This window comes from Sorghum bicolor, chromosome 2, assembly GCF_000003195.3.
Source record: "Sorghum bicolor cultivar BTx623 chromosome 2, Sorghum_bicolor_NCBIv3, whole genome shotgun sequence".
Taxonomy (NCBI): domain Eukaryota; kingdom Viridiplantae; phylum Streptophyta; class Magnoliopsida; order Poales; family Poaceae; genus Sorghum; species Sorghum bicolor.
This window is the reverse complement of record NC_012871.2, coordinates 76681801-76696554: the sequence shown is the minus strand read 5'-3', so window position 1 is coordinate 76696554 and position 14754 is coordinate 76681801.

Below are 14754 nucleotides of genomic sequence, written 5' to 3'. Positions count from 1 at the left end.
ATGCAATGTTGCATGCATATGCAGAATGCACGCCGGGGTCCGCTCTTCTTTTCGTTGCATGCTTTCGCAGAGAAAGACGGCCTGCTGCTTGTTCAATTCGCTGCCACCTGCACGCGCTCGGCTGCCCCCCCCCCCCTGCTTTTGCATGCTGTGCAGTGCCGCGCAGCGCAGGCACGCGTGTGTGGGCGGGGACGACTTCTCCACAGTGCCGCTCTCAGCTTTCGCCTTTATATTACGTACCATACCACTTGTATGCATATAGCAATACCATGGATAACAATATTCGGTTTTCCATGTGGTACACACGCGGAAAGTGGCATGCATCATGCATGGTTTGGCTGTTCGAGCCTTGTCCAACTTTCATTTGTACATGTCCGTGCGTTGCAATAGGAGAAAAAAGTAACATAAAAATAATACTCTAGATTTATCATCAAACTATTTTCATATCATTTGTATATATCATTAATTATTTGTAATATGTGACTAAGAAAAGAATCTAGCAATAATTATTATCCGATCAGAAAAAAATTCTTTATAAGGCCTTGTTTAGTTTCAAAATATTTTGGGAAATCGACACTGTAGCACTTTCGTTTGTATTTGACAAATATTGTCCAATCATGGACTAACTAGGCTCAAAAGATTCATCTCGTCAATTCCGACCAAACTGTGCAATTAGTTTTTATTTTCGTCTATATTTGATACTTCATACATGCGTTTAAAGATTCGATGTGACGGGGAATGTGAAAAATTTTGCAAAATTTTGTGGGAACTAAACAAGGCCTAACTTATGTCGATGCATTATTGCAAGAATTAAATTCATGGCGTACCTTCACAATTTGTATATCCAACGACAATAATTTTTAAACCTTTGACAACAGGGCACTCACAGACACACCCATATAGGATATCCTAAGAGCAGCCGTAGTGGGAAGCACCGGGTTCGGTTCGATAGAGGGCTCCACCAATGATTTAACGGGTCCTGGTACTCAGCTCACAATGTATAGAACCGAATCCGGCTCGATAGCGGGACCCACACATAGAAAAAAAGGACACGAAGCGTTTCTTTCGCGCAATATCTCCGTCAGCCTTCTTTCCCCATTCTTCATCTTCGCTCTCCGTTTCGCCGATTCGCTGCGGCTCCCATCCAAGTTCGTCGATCCGCCAAATCCGACCAATCCAAGCCTCGTGCGGCGCCCTCCTGCACTTCCCCATCCGCCGTTGCTGCACTTCCCATCCGCCGCTGCCTCGTCCCCATCCGCCCTCCGCCACTTCCCCATCCTCCTTGTGTACCGCGGGGTGTGGGGGTATAAACCCCTATACCCTCATGGGCCTATATGGGCCGCACCATCAGAGGTGGCTCGGCCCACAAGATGAAGACGTGCGGCGCACGACTGGTCGGCGTGCACCGCAAGGCTACAAGATTTTGTACCAAATAGGATACTTTGCTTGTAACTCTGTCCCTTCAGGATATATAAGGAGGGGCAGGGGTCCCCTAGAGGACAAGTCACACATCATATTCTCTCAACACAAATCAATACAACCAGACGCAGGACGTAGGTATTACGCCAACTCGGCGGCCGAACCTGGATAAAAAGCTTGTCCGTGTCTTGCGTCACCATCGAGTTCGTAGTTTGCGCACCGTCTACCGATAAACTACTACCGTGGGTATACCCCAAGGTAGACTGCCGACTAGCTTTCGTCGACACGGGGCGGCGCGCGATGGTACCCATGGGAGACCTCGGCGACAACAGATGGTTCTCGTTGACGAAGGGCATGGCCGCCTGCTGCAGTCCATGAGGCGACGGCATCAGCCAGCGCGACCGTGTGGAGGAGGCCGCGGAGGCGTTGGCGAGCTGCGAGGAGGGAGGACGACACGGTGACCTCTTCCGTCGTCCTAGGGACTGACGGCCACGATTGAAGTGAAGACAGCGATGATAGCACACTAATCAGGGTAAGAACTTGATGATTTTCTTTCAGTTGTTAGGGAAGCGATGGACATGGATGCAGAGTTGCAGACCTTGACATCGATGAATGAATCTTTTTGTGTAATCTATTAAGCAGTACTTTTTCATAGATTTATGTTTACAACAATAATAGAAAAACTAAAAATAACAAAAGATACATGTAAAGGACATCTACAGGTTACATGTTCTAAGGTTGTCGACCACTAAAATTTTGCCATATATGTTCCACTAGATCTGCACGCAGGCGTTTATGAGTCTCTCTGTCATGAATCATATCATTGATCTCTAGAATTCTAGTAAATCCATTAATTGGTCCATGGTCTAGTCCTTCAATTGGTCGGGTAGCTCGACCCTCTTCATATGTGGTGTCTAGATGCAACTGATAGGAGTCCCTCTCATCCTCAACTATCATATTATGCAGAATAATACATGCCATCATAATATCTTCTAGCTCTTGCCTATCCCATAGACGTGCTGGATGACGTATAATGGCCGATCGTTTTTGTAGAATCCCAAAAGCACACTCCACATCTTTTCTTGCTGCCTCTTGATGCTGAGCAAAGAGTGTGTCCTTTTCAGTTAGAGGTAAAGTAATTGTTTTCACAAATGTTGCCCACTCAGGATAAATTCCATCAGCTAGGTAGTAACCCATATTGTACTGAACCATTAATTGTAAATTTAACTTCTGGGGCTCTCCCTTGTAGCACTTGTGTGAACAATGGAGATTGGTTCAACACATTTAGATCATTGTTGGAACCAGGTGTGCCAAAAAAGGCATGCCAAATCCAGCGGTCATAGGAGGCAACAGCTTCGAGCATGATAGTGGGTACCTTGTAGTCACCACGGGTAAATTGTCCCTTCCATGCAACTGGGCAATTTCCCCATCGCCAATGCATGCAATCTAGACTTCCCAACATCCCTGGAAACCCTCGTGCCTCTCCAACTTGGAGTAACCGTTGGATATCCTCATCATTAGGTCTTCTAAGATATTTCTCCCCATATATGTGTCTAATACCTTGAACAAACTTGATTAGACACTCTAAAGCTGTAGTTTCAGCAATTCCAAATGCTTCATCCATAAGGTCTGCTGGCGATCCATAAGCTAACATTCGGAGGGCAGCCGTGCATTTCTGCAGCGGTGAAAGACCCACCTTACCAAATGCATCTCTCCTTAACTGAAAATACGGGGACCAATTTTCTAATGCGTTCACAATTTGCAAAAATATGTGCTTTCTCATCCGAAACCTTCTACGAAATTGGTACTCAGTGTACAAAGGATTCTCAGCAAAGTATTCAGCAACTAATTTTGCATGGCCAGCTTCATGATCCCTATTAATGTACCTTCGCGAGTTGACGCTGCTGCCTGACCGTGCTTGAAGTTTAGCTTCAATCCGAGCTTGCATTTTTGTCTCAACTTGAGCCACCATTGGGTCATTGATTTCCTCCAACATGAGTTTTTGGAGGTCCTCACTAGTGATGGACTGGTTTTCAGAGTCTTCAGCCATTTGTTGGTAGAGGTCTAGTTTGGTCAATAGAGTACAAGGAATTGTAGCATATGAGAATGAATGAGTTGTGTGTTTCCTGTCGCTCACAATATTTATAGATGGCTTCTCTAGCGGCTGCCTTCTCCAAGAGCTAGTTTTCCCAACGGCTAGTTTTTGCAACAGATAGATTCTCCAACAGCTAGTTTCTCCAACAACTAGTTTATCCAACAGCTAGTTTCTCCAACAACATTAAATATTTTTCCACCAGCTAGTTCTGAGTTTCATGTCTCTTTTTTTCAGGTATTGAGAACAAGGAGAGCAGGTGGCACATTGCAGAAACAGGCAGAAACCAATATTGATATTTTCAATAATTAAAAATAGTACATAATAGTAGTGTCACATACAATTACTACAACATAAATTCCACACACTAATACATAAAGGTAGTGCCACATACAATTACTACAACATAAATTCCACACACTAATACATAAAGGTAGTGCCACATACACTGTCCTCACTAATACATAATGATCTGCTTAGTTTTCTGGAGATGGAAATAGTTCCTTGGCTAGATTCTGTAAGAGTTGTTCGTGCAGCTTCAGTATTGCTAGACTCATGTTCGAAGTATCCTTATCAAACTGTTGCATGTAGTTTTTTATCTTCTCCATTCTAACCTGCTCCTTTGATGCTTCTGCTGTTTTCTCCAGTGCACTAGCTCTCTTCAACATAGCATCATGAAACAAAACCATGTCTTCATCTGGCTGCAAGCCCAGGGGAGATTCTGGTATGGCCTTTCCTTTCCCCTTCCCTCTCATCCTAGCTTTTGCTTTCTTCTGCCCCTCAGGCCGCACTTCTTTGAATGTCTCCCCCTCGTCTGTGTCTTGGTTGGAAGATGAAGTGTATGCTCCAGATTCATCTACTTTTGTCCTTTTATTCTTTTCTGAACAATCCATACTAGGTATACTTCTGAACCATTTGGGTTCCTTTCTCAGAATCTTCCAGACATACTCAAGTGTAATGGCTTTTTCTTGTTTTTTCTTTTGAATGCAGCACGTGCTTTGTCCATCAACATGTCATCAGATTCCCCACTACAATAGGTCATTCGACCATAGACCCCATTGAACTTGGTAACAGCTGCATTAATTCTTACCCAATGACTTTTGAGTTGTCCCTTTGACCTTCTTCTTGCACCTTCAGCCAGGCCCGAGTTGAATGCTTCTGCTATCTTGCTCCAGTAGGCCTCTCTGCTCTGATCTGTGCCACGAATTGGATCTACTGAATGCTTAATCCAGAGACTTACGAGGCGTAGGTTATCGTCCTCAGTGTAATTAATTCTCACAGCCCTCCTTCCTTCATCGGGGCTGCTGGCGCTTGAATATTCTTTTTCTTCATCTTGCTCCGGCTCTCTTATTTGTGATTGCGGGGTTGAGGAATCTGAGCCATGTGAAGATGCACCACCAGCAGCACCTACAACCATTCCACTTGGAAAGCCAAAGTTGGGTAATGGTTGAAAACCTTGATAACTTGGTGAAAACTGGGCATACTGTTGGAGGTTGCCTACACCACCAAAGGGATTCAAGTTGTGCATGCCATAAGTAGGTTGACTATGTTGGGGATAATGGGAGTGATTGAATGGTGGTGGTGGGGTGGGGAATTGAGTCTTGTTGAAAGTGTTGGGTGCGAATTTTGGGATGTGCTGGAAGTTTGTGTTATCTGCTCTTGGATTTCTAGGATCAATGGCGAGCAACCTACCAAAACTTCCCTCTGAGGGCTCCATATGAACTAAGAATATGAGTACTGAGTTGTTTTGAGTTTGCTTCTCTATTTTTTTGTAGGCTGTTGGAACGAGGAGGCAGGGAAAGATTGCTGGAAGCAGAGGAGGAGGCTGCTGGGAACAAGGAGGCAGTAGAGGATTGCTGGGAGGAAGGAAGCAAGCTGCTGGGGCTCCTTTTGAAGAAGCGTTGTGATGTAGGAAGCAACAACGAACACTTTTTTTTCAAGGCAACGGTAAGTGACCTGCATTTCACTTTCGTGTATTGCAAAGGACCGTTGAAATCTGAATGCTCATCAACTCATGGCAGTTGGAGCCGTTGGAGCCATGCCATATGTTACAGTAATATATTTTTTTATTGCACAGCGGTTGGTTCTATGGCTGGGAGCTGCTTCTCCATCGAAACGAGGCCACAGTGTATCGTACTGGGTACGATAGCCGCATTAAATGTATAGCACCGCCTTCGACGCGTACACTGCGGCTGCTCTAATTCTCAACTAAATACAAAGCTAGCTATGCATTGTTAGAGGCTTAGAGCAGCAGCGGCAGCATACATACACGAGGCACGAGAGCTGGCTTCTCCACCTTGCTTTTCTGAATTTTCTTTCCATCCATCTCAGCTTTGACTCATCCCCCATGGATTTTGTCACTATCATATGAAAGCCTCTGCCGCTGTTCCTAGCTCTTGTGGCTCTGTAAGCATCCATCCCTGATTGTAGAGTGGACTGGTGACTCCGAAAACTTACATGCCGTGTTTAGATGGCCGCTACTGTAAGATGCCGAGCACGTTTGATTTGGTGACCGTGTTCTCCTTGTGATGTCTGGCTGAGTCATCAGGCACCGGTGTGGGCTTTAACTTCAGCTACCTAGGCTAGGCCTGGTCCACGCTGCCCCACAGGCCCAATTAACGGTTGGCTTCATCTGAGCCGTTGATAGCAATCCAGTGGCTAAGAACGCTTCTGTCCGGAACAAATCCATGAGTCGATGTTTACAGCAAAAACCCTATCTTCATCTCTTCTTCCGTCGCCTTTCTCTCGCGCTCTGGTGATGAGAGAGGAGAGCGAACAAGCACGTGGCGCCAGCCCAAGTGCTCCGACGGCCCGTGTTCCTGGTGGCCGCACGCCTCCACGAATCCATGCCTTCGCTTTGCCGCACTGTTGCACAGGGTTGACGCGGGATGACGAGATCTGCTTCTTCCTCCTTGCAAGTTGACCAATCGAAGTCCCCCGCGCTGGGTTTGGCCCTTCATCAAGCTAGGTGCGCCGAGTTTTGCCCTTCAACAAGCTAGGTGCGCCGGGTTAGCTAGATCAAAGTCTTCTTGAGGCCATGCTTTCCTTCCTTTTTTGAAGCCGAGTTCCTCATGTATTGACAATGATCTGTTTTATAGTAGATTTTTCTTGACATATATTGGGCTGTTATTTATGATCTCGTAAAGAACATGGTTCTTTTCTTGGCATAGCTTTTAGAGTTCCTTTTCATCTTGATTTTTTTCTTTTATCTGGAATCCTTTCTCTCCTGTTGTTTCCTGCTTTGCAAGTTTTTGTTGCTTAACATTTTTAATTGACTCGTTGTATTGCACTTATTATTGTCGATTTGGATTCCATCTGCAATTGCTTGGTACCCAAAGAGGAAATATAATACGGACCCATGATGTCTTGTTATATTAGAGAGGGATTTTGTCTTGTGGTTTACAGATTGGACTCTTCTCGTTTTTGCTGTCTTCTAAGTCATGTTGCTTTTATGTTAATACTCTATATTTTGGTGGAGATTTTGGAAGGAAAGAGCGACAAGGACTCTGGTTGTTTTGTTAGAGTGCGATTCCATCATGGTTTCGATTTTGTTGGATTTTTTTCCCTTCTTTCTTCCCTCTACTGTTCCAACATGGCTCGGACATGGTGACGGAAGAAATCTATTGGCAGACTGAAATTTTGGCTCTTTATAGATAGATATAGATTTAACTATTATTATCCAACCATAAATTAATTAGGTTCAAAAAAATAATCTCATAAATTATAAGTAAACCGTACAATTAGTTATTATTTTTATCTATATTTAATGTTCTATACATTTGTCGCAAGAAAAAAGTCTACATAACACTCTTAACTATATAGGGTGGACTACTTGACCTCCTGAACTACAAAACCAGATTTTCTACACTTTGCAAAATTGGTCGACCCCCTCGCCGGTTTTGAATGGTGGTTTTGTCTTTTTCTTTTTTATTTATTTTTGCTAAATATTTAAAAAATTATATTAAATCATAGAAAATTCATAAAATGAAAATTTTAATTTTAGTGGACTCCATATGAGTACATCGACATAGAGAACATATAATATGATATGCTTTACTAGAAAGTTTTTACTGTAGATTTAAATCTATGCTTAATTAATTGCAATAATTCATAGGTTTAAAGCTACAACAAAAAATTTGTATTAAAGTATATTGTATTATATCTTTACTGTGTAGATCTACTCATATAGATTCTAACAAAATTAGATTTTTTATTTTATGATTTTTCTGTGATTTACTATGTTTTTTTCAAAGATTCAGCAAAAGTAAATAAATAAAAATAAAAAAAGCAAAACCATAGCAAAACCACCATCTAAAACTATTTGAGAGGGTTACTTGACCAGTTTGGAAAATTCAAGGATAGAAAATCCAGTTCTATAGTTTAGGGGATTAAGTAGTCCACCGTGTATAGTTGAGGGGGTTACGTAAACTTTTTCCTTTGTCGCAGGATTTGATGTACTGGAAAAATCTTGATTTTTTTTTGAATTTTAGGTGCAACTAAACAAGACCTAATATCTACGACACAAAATAATACACATATATAATACAGTGCATGCTAGATACTACTGCCAATACTATTCTCAGCACACACAGCCCTTACGTCATCGGCGAGCTCGCTCTGCAGTCTGCACCCATATGATGCACCTTTCTGTCACGGATAACGGCGATCCTGATCCATGGATTAAACACACACGAACATTTTGGAGCTACCGAGAGCTAGACCACACACTAAGGCCTTGTTTACTTCCAAAAAATTTTGCAAAATAGAAATAGTAGCACTTTCATTTGTATTTGACAAATATTATCTAATTATGGACTAACTAGGCTCAAAAGATTCGTCTCGTCAATTTCGACCAAACTGTGTAATTAGTTTTATTTTTTATCTATATTTAATACTCCATGCATACGTCTAAAGATTCGATGTGACAGGAAATATAATCTGAAAAATTGTGCAAAATTTTTCAGGAACTAAACAATGCCTAAGGCCTTGTTCAGTTTGTAAAAAATTTTGGCTTCGGATATTGTAGCACTTTCGTTTGTTTGTGGCAAATATTCTCCAATCATAGACTAACTAGGGTCAAAAGATTTTTCTCGCGATTTACAGGTAAACTGTGTAATTAATTTTTATTTTTATCCATATTTAATGCTTCATACATGTGTCCTAAGATTCGATGTGACGGGAAATCTTGAAAATTTTTGATAGTTTTTGAACTAAACAAGGCCTAAGTCGATCTGTCGGTTCATCTGTTTTCTTTAGTTTTATTACTCGACACGAGGGGGGAAAAGGTCTCTAGGTATGTACAAAATTATATAAATTTGGCAATTGCTCCCGTACTCCTTTTTCTAAAACTTGCACAGATCTTAAAGCGGCTCATTTAATAATTAATTAAATTATTTTGCTAATTTATTTTTAGCTGCCCCCGCCTGGCCCCAGGCCATTCAAGCCCACCCCATTTTTAGCCCACAAGCAAGGAGCAGACTCATCGGAGGAAGAGATGTGGACCTCCTCATGCGAGCTCTCCGTGGCGGCGCCGGCGGGCGGCAGCGCTGGCTTTCCAGCGGCGTACGGCGACGCCATGATGGCGAGTGCATTGCGCAGTCCCCTGGCTCTCCACAGCATTGATCCATTCTATTCTTTGTAAGTGTCATCGGACCTCACTAAAACAAAACGAACGCACCGGACGATTAGCTACACAATCCTGCAATATAAGGAGGACGGAGCGGCGACACGTCCCAGTCCCACACATACTAGTCTGCAGTCTGCTCCTTGCCGGACCTCACGAAAACAGAAAACAAGGGGTTTTAGGGTTCGTCTTGGGTATGGGATAGGCATGGACCGGGCTTGAATGGGCTCAGGTGAAACCCGGTAAAAGATAATTTTAAAAAATAATTAGTTAATTAGATAGATGCTTTGAGATCCGTGCAGTTTTTAGAAGAGGAGTACTGGAGCACTTCTCTATAAATTTTTTCTGGAATGCGGCAGGTCTCTGTTCAAGAAGATATGGTCAAGTTCTGCAGGAATCACACCGGTGGTACCACGACGTACACGTCCTACAGGCAACAAACGAGTGATCATATGCCACTTTTCAGCTGAAAAATGCGGCACTTAAATGCTACTAGGTGCATTCTATGTATTCCCAGTGCGCGACCATATGCCGCTCAACCACTCGACAGTCGACACAATCAAAGCTGCCTTACACTATAATCATCACCCAAAATACAAGACTCATTTATCCTTTGGTAGCGCTACAGGTAAAAGATTCTATACTTATTTTTAGTCTTCTCCAGCAACGAGACATAAAAGAAAACACTCTCTGCAAATGGGTCTCGAGGAGAGAGAATACCCAAATTTGGGTTATGCCTCTCCTGATACCTAAAATGGGTTTTCTGTATGGGTACTCTGTTGGAGGCTATAGGTATTGTGTTGGAGACCCATTTTGGGTTTGGGTTCCCAAATGGGTCTCCCATTGGAGACAGCCTTAGGCACTCACAATGCAAGACTCTATCACAGAGTCCAAGACAATTAATTACATACTATTTATGGTTTTTTGCTGATGTGGCAGCATATTTATTGAAGAAAGAGGTAGAAAAAATAAGACTCCAAGTCTTATTTAGACTCTAAGTCTACATTGTTCGAGGTAATAAATAACTTTAAACTCTATGATAGAGTCTGCATTGTGAGTGCCCTTAGTCACATACCATCATTTGTACTCATACAACTGCTACTACAATTACAGCGCTAACACATACACAAAAAGTCGTTAAGGGCTTGTTTAGTTCACGAAAAGAACAAAAAATGATAGTAAGCACATTTATATATAATTATAGCAATTAATGTTCAATCATAGATTATATAATTAGACTTAAATATCCATCTCACAAAATACATATAAATTATACAATTAATTATTTTAATTTATATTTATTGTTTTATACATGTGTTTAAATATTTGATGTGATGGGACAATGTTTTTGGATGAAAACTAAATAGGGCCGTAGCGACCGAAAAAAAAGGATGATGAGAGTCACACCGGCACGCACGTGCAGATGAAATAACATATGTACGTATGTAAGTGTGCGTAGTATACCACATGACAGAAATAATGTCGAGATCAGGACCGTATGTCGTCGCTGGTCGCATCATCATTGAACATTCGCCGCCGATGCTAGCTATATATCCGACTGCTAACAAACAACGTGCGTACATGCATGCATATGCATGATGCAGCATGCGTATCGTATCGTATCTCGTATGTACACTTGCAGAGATATTCTCGTTGAGTCAAGATATAGATAGAGCCCGGACCCCGGTCCGGCATGCTGTTTCTTGCAAGCATTCTCTTGGCGGCATCCGCCATGCATGATTAGAACGACTATATATAATAAGCTAAAACCATATATATGCATGTTTCCAAGTTCCAATACCTACCTGCAGGATCTTCTTGGCTTAATATAGAGTAAATATATTTGCTAAAAAAAATTTGGCTAGCTTGTCGTAGCCTTGTGTATGTCTTTTCCTGGGGAAATTGAAACTGTCTTTGCATGCTTTGTTTTCTTCCTGAGAACCAGCTGATGGCTAGAGCACCAGACTGACCCACTGGGAAGTTGCATAAACAAGTGTAAACGCACCTGCTAATAAGGCCCTGTTTAGTTCCCCATTCAAAAAAAAAAATTCATCCATCCCATCGAATCTTTGGACACATACATGGAACATTAAATGTACATAAAAAAATAAACTAATTACACAGTTTGGTTGAAAATCGCGAGACGAATCTTTTAAGCCTAGTTACTCTATGATTAGCCTTAAGTGCTACGGTAACCCACATGTGCTAATGATAGATTAATTATGCTTAATAGATTTGTCTTGCAGTTTTCTAACGAGCTATGTAATTTGTTTTTTATTAGTTTCTAAAAACCCCTCCCGACATCCTTCCGACATATCCGATGTGACACTCCAAAAATTTTCATCTCCAATCTAAACAGGACCTAAGCCACTAGCCAACAACCCCAATCCCTGTTGTTTACTGATCGATCTCTGGATTAGACTTGTGCCTGCAGAGAAGATTCCACACTGGCATGAGATGCCAAGAGCATGTGCACACTGCCGTTGTTCGTTGCATTCAAATTAACGCTAGTTCCAACCATCCAACTACGCTAGAATCTGTTTAGCTCGATCGTACTAGCGGCTACCAAAAAAAAAGGGGGGCTGATAGAATGGCTTTCAGGAGAGAAAGAAAAGAAGGCTGCATGGAATCCTGCATTACGCACAGCTCACGACGATATACATGCACATCATCCGACAATAACTCGATCCATAGGTCTCCATGTGTGTAGGGTTTGACGCGCGAGGCTTTGAAAATCAAAGATGCATGGATATGCACACAGCGTCATAGTCACAGCGATGCATGATGGCTCCACAAAACCAAACGCCATCGTCTGACATCGAGTATATATATTGAATAGGATTAGCTCTCATCAAGCTGCTCCTAGCCTTAGGCCTGGTTTAGATTTAAGAAGTTTTTGGATTTTTAACTGTATCACTTTTATTTGTATTTAGTAATTATTGTCCAACCATAGATTAACTAGGCTCAAAAGACGATTTGTCTCGCAAATTATAAATGAACTGTACAATTAGTTATTTTTTATATATATTTAATGTTCAATGTATATACCGCAAGATTCGATATGACGAGAAATCTTGTAAAATTTTTGGATTTTGAGTGTACCTAACCAAGGCTGGGCAATTAGCTGAAGATAGAGTAGCTTTCGTCAGAGCCGGATTTTTCTTAAGCCAGCTGCGACCGGGGGTGTACTCCAATCGATTATATTTCTCTTTCAGCCGGATGTATCTGCTTTGCGCATTGACGTCGCTGCCTCTCATCTGACTGGGGAAAAAGATCACTCCCTCATATATATAACCCGGAGACTCCGGCTCCGAAAGATGCTGACAAATCCGCAACACGTGTGCCGCTGTCAATTTTGACCACCAACCATGCATGCAGCTGGAAGTCACACAAGTAATTTTTTTCCACTGCAAATAAAAAAGAATTAAAGTAGTAACTGTTTGCACACATGCTAGCAATTTGTCAAGGAAAGAGAGTTGACAATGCACGCACAGCAGAGTGCGAGGTCTGTGCTTGTGCTTATATCTGAATGTCACCCCACAATGAAAATCTCAATGGTAGACGATGGACAACAGTTTTGAATAATTAAATTAAACCGGGGCCGGGGGGGGGGGGGTCTCGTTAAGGATTCCATGAGCAAACTGACAAAACAACAGCCAGTTGACTCCTACTATACTCCTTAAGTTACCTCGAAGGGAGGGGGATTGTAGCCTTGGAGGAAACAATTATTTGGTGTTTGGTTCATTCACCTAGCAGCTTCTAAATTTAGTCCTATTTAGTTTTATTTAGTCACTTTTACCTAAACACTGTAACTAAATAGGACTAAATGGCCTTTAATCCTCCCTACTCAGTTTAGAGTGACTAAAAGGGGCTAAATCATTTAAGAGCAACTAAAATTTAGAAGGGCAAACCAAAACAGGGCTATATCCATAGCAATCTGCCTCTTGATTCCCCATTCACCAGCTGCTGTAAAACTGCTACCGTACCCTGCTTACAAACGAACTCAAGTCCTGCACTGTCATTCACTCACTCACTCACTCCATGCAACATAGCTAATTTGGTTCGTCGTAGTAAACTTTAGCTCGCACCACATCAAATGTTTAGACATATGCACAAAGTACTAAATATAAACTATTTATAAAATTTAAAATGAATAATTTACAAGACAAATCTTTTAAACTTAATTAGTTTATAATTAAATACTAATTACTAAATAAAACAAAAACGCTACAGTATCTTTTTAACACCCCCTAAACCATGTGAACGCAACAGCAAGCAATGACAAGTCGCCATGTTTTTTTTTTTTACAACTTAAGTCGCCATGTTGACGTGCATGCATCACAGGCAAAGGCTATGGACCAGAGCTCGTACCAACCTAGCTACCACCACGTACCCAGTACCAGCCACTGTGATTGTCGGCCGGTGAATGGATTATGGATCAATGGTGGTGCAGCTAGTGCAGTGCAGGACATGGACCGGACAGCTCCTCCATCTGCCATTCTGCTGCCCGCCCATTCCGTGCATTCTTCAGGTCCAAGGCAGGCACCACCGTACCGACCCCTCCAACACCTCCATGGATCGATGATCCACTGTCAGCTTGCAACACGTACGGCTAGGAAATGCTAGCTGCCCCAAATGAAGGCGGCCTATAGCTCGATCGTTAGCGACGGGGACCCGTCCAGTCTGGGGTGGTTTGCGCGTACGTACTACGCTGCTGCACCAACGTATATGCCTCTGCAATAATAACCGGTGCATCTGCATCTGCTACAGAAAATGATCAACTGACGGGTTGAGATGCAACTTCCAGTTCAAGCAAGAGGATCTCTTGATTCTTCCTATCTGGAGATTGCATTGTTGGCCGTGGAGCAGGCAGGCAGAGACGGTTTGCGTTCCATCAACGGTCGTGCATGCTGAATGAAGTGACGGTGGCGAAGGAGAACAAGTACCACTGGAAGCAGCTGCTGTAGCAGACTTGATTAGCTTGTTATGATTGTTAGCAATCATGTCGAGGTTTCATTTGGTTTATTGGCCAACTTTATACTTAAGTGTTAATAACATTTATGACACCAAATAAGTAATACTATGAAAAAATATTTTTCATAGTAAATTAATGCATGCTACTTACATGGTGATATAAAATTCGGTATTTTTTTTAATATAAACTTGACCAAACTTAATAAATTAGGTTGGCTTAGAAGAAAACCAGAATGACATGCTCTTGGGACTAAAGGAGTAGCCCTCACTAATGGCCGCATACTACTTATAGCTAGGTGGCTAGAGACTTAATTGGGTTGGTATATAGTACACATGTTCAGGGCATCCTTGACATCATGCATGAGATAGTTACTAGCTCTAAGACAACTTTTTTAATAATGTTAACTTTTAGTATGTAGCTCATAATGTAATTAAATAGCCACACATGACAACTTCACATATTCTTAGAGTAGAGATTATCTCTTGATCTCAAGATATAGGTTTTCTCACTTCTATTTGATATGAAATTGCTTAGAGCTAGCTCATAAGTCATCTTTAGAGGTGTCCTATAAGAGTAGAGAGAGAAGGGCAAGGGAAGAAAGTATGCTAGCATCTGCCTCTTATTTCGTCTATCGCTCTTGCATTT